Below are 3,647 nucleotides of genomic sequence, written 5' to 3' on the forward strand. Positions count from 1 at the left end.
AGTCTCAAAGTGGGTTCCTCGTCATCGAAGTAGAAGCTTAGTATTTTTTTTCTTTTTCAAAATAAGCAAAGGTCTATGTTGTTCTCAAAAATAGGACAACCACTGGATAAAAGAAAAGAAAAAAGTTACCAGAACTTCTACCATGACTCACACCATGTACAAGTACAGCGTTTAATATTACAATAATAACTCCGTGTTATGATTTAATGACGACGTGCTAGCTTTGGCACGATTTCCGCTCAAGTGAAAATAATATTATTTTAAACACAGTTTGTGCCTTGGTGGAAGTCTGAGATCGAGAGGAACTTATAAAAATAAACTGTCAAACTTAGCACTAATTATAGTTAATGACGGAAATTAAAATAAATAATCATTAAATGTACATGAAAATATAGGAAAGTAGAAATAACGAATTTTAAAATTATTTCCACTAATCATATGATATCGCTAGCCTTCAATCAAAATAGTAAATATAAACACGTACAATTAATGTATTACAACTAAATGAAGAGAAAGCCTTGCTTTATTTTATAGACTATCAGGAACATATTGTATTATGAATAGTGGCTATTTTTAGCTTTTGTGTCCAGCGTAGTGTAGAGGTGTTGGGTACATTTGATGAAAAATGGAAACAACAAATGACATTTTATACGTTATATTATGAGCAAATTGCATATAATTTATAGTGTCAGTGCAATTGAGACCACCAGAGACATGATCAAAGTTCAAATTAATTTCTTGGTTAAATGTGCGATAGCGTGTTTTAGATGACTAAGCTTTGCCCAACACAGCAAAGGCTAAGAGCTTGTTCAGGTGATGAGTCATCCAAGACGCATGCGTAGCATGGGCACCTGGAGGTGGAACGAGTAAACGGAAGCCGTTGAGATAAGCGTATGTAGGTTTTGTATCCACGATGTAGCAGTAACGACTCGTGTCGCGATTCTGTTAAAATGCCAAATGTTATAGTTCCGAGTATTCAAAAGGTAAATGATACTATTCCCCCAGAGCTGATAACATTGCCAACTTGTATTTTGTTTGTTATATAACCGCAACGACTCATATTTCCAGTCTTACTACACTGATTCATGTTGAGACCCTAACGTACTGAATATCGTAATTTTAAAATATAATCCTAAATGTGTAATTTTCCTCGATGCGAACGAAGGTTCAACGTTTATACTGTTACGTCTCCGTTCGTTAGGCCCCCCAGTAGCACAGTGGTATGTCTGCGGACTTATACTGCTAGAAACCGGGTTTCGATACCCGTGGTGGGCAGAGCACAGATAGCCCTTTGTGTAGCTTTGTGCTTAATAATAAATAACAACAACCGTTCGTTAGTTAATTGTCCGTAAATTCGTTCCGACGAAACTTTAGCGACACAAGTCCTTTCTTAAATAAAACTGGTTTATTCTTTCTGAATATAACGATACACTTAATTTCAAGAGTCGCTCTATAACAAACGCTCTATAATTCACGTCTCACGTGGCCAACAATATTTTGTCCGCATACATTCAATTACTCATTACACTGTTGTCCCGTCACGTTGTGAGCGTCTAATATATATGCAAGACTAACACATATCTAGTAAATGCTAGGGCATTCTTGAAGGAACAGGATATTTCTAGAAACCAGGTGGCGTGATACTAGTCACGTGACCTCGCTGACGCAACAATACATTTTAAAACCCGCATTAAAGAACTCGCAATTAAAAACATGGGGAACGAAATTTTCTTTCCAACTACATAGTCGGTATTTGGAACGCCAATAGCCAATCACCGTTTCTTTCTTTGTTTTTTTAGAGAAAACCTACATAATGAACTATTTGCGCTCTGTCTATCGCAGAGAATCGAACTCCGAATTTTAACGTTGTATAAGTAGTCTACCCGGGGTTCCACAGTGGCTCGACGGTAAGTCTGCAGGCTTACGACACTAAAAATCAGATTTAGATACCCGTGTTGGCAGAGCACTAATAGCACATTTTGCAGCTTTGCTCTTTACAACATTCAAAACCAAACCCACTGACATTAGACAATCAATTATTTAAGATAATGGAACATAGTTTGAATGAAGAAACGCTTCGAACAAAGGAGTCGTTATATATTATATAACTCCAATCAAGCTTGTTTTTTTTATTACTGTTATATTTTCTGTTTGTACTCAGCCAAGCACTATTTTTATCTATTCAAAGCTAAAATTAAACGTTCATAGTTTTTGTTAGTTTTTAACAACTTTTGAATTCAAATATTGATTTTAAATGAAATTGATATAAATGAGTTACGTTTTCATTTCTTGTACCGCCATTTTTACTAGAATAAATCCTATGTATTTATTGATGACGTGTGATATATCCGAGAGTTAACGCGAACTAATTTCGTAGCTAATCGAGACTTTTCCCACTTTCCTTTCCTTGGAGAAAAAAAAATAAACACTTTATATGTTAATATAATTCACACACAGTTATTAGCCATCCATTTGGTATAATTTCATCTTTTTAAATAACTTAAAACACTAAAATCCGGGATTCTATTCCCTGTGGTAGACACAACAGATAGCCCATTGTGGTTTCGCTCAAAAACAAACAAACAAGCTTTCCAAGTAAAAATAATCCCCTGGTGGGTCAATAGTAAGTTTAATGACTTATAATGCAAAAAAACTGGTGTTCGATTCCCCGCGATGGACGGACCCCGAAAGCAACAACGAAACAAAATCCAAATAAAAATAACTTATCTGTTGTCATTAGGTGAATGAATAACAATGAAATTTCTCAGAAATCACGATATATGTGTAATGTGTAATATAACAGATTAATTAAACGCATAACTTGACAGGATTGAAGGCTACACTTAAAGAGGCATGTAATATCATAGTTATAGAGAAACCGACCACTTTTCATGGACGAACAGCCTCACCGCCCGTGAAAAAGATGGTCACTGAGTTTAAACACTTTGATAACAAACACTATCGCGAGGTGTTAAGAAGTAATAGAAGTGGTATAGTCAGGTATAGCGATCTCTAATTTTGACTACCGATCAGAAGTAAGGCAAACAGCAGCACCATCTGCTGCTAGAAGCAATTACTCTTAACCGAATAGTGGAATTGACTGTCATTCTTATAACGCACCCATAGCTGATAGAGAAAAGAGCTTTTGGTAGCACTACATCTTGAACACGAGAGCCTCGGATCCTCAGCCCGAAACCCTCAAGCCTAATAAAGAACTGTAGTATTCATCTTCAATTTAGAAGTAACTACACAACGAGCTTATATAAAAGGAGATAAAATATTTAGGTTTAGGCCAATATTGTATACACGCTAAGATAGTTTAGCAAGTGAGAAAACAATGTATTATTTAACTACTTTCATCCAAATGGTTAAACTCGTATAACAGGGAAATTAAAGTATTAATAGTCATTTATTAGCTTCATTATACATTTTGCATAGAAACACTCTGTCAAGAAAATTATATTATGCAGCTTGCAATTATTCGAAGTCACAAATAAAGATATTATTAGTCTGCGCGATTGTTTTATTTTTAAAAATAGGTAACGCTGTGTTACGTCTCCGTTTGTTAATTAACTTTCCGTAACTTCGTTCCAACGAAACTTTAACGACACAAGTCCTTACCTTAATAAAACTGGTTTATTCTTTCC

This window comes from Limulus polyphemus, unplaced genomic scaffold (genome assembly GCF_000517525.1).
Source record: "Limulus polyphemus unplaced genomic scaffold, Limulus_polyphemus-2.1.2 Scaffold906, whole genome shotgun sequence".
Classification (NCBI taxonomy): Eukaryota; Metazoa; Arthropoda; class Merostomata; order Xiphosura; family Limulidae; genus Limulus; species Limulus polyphemus.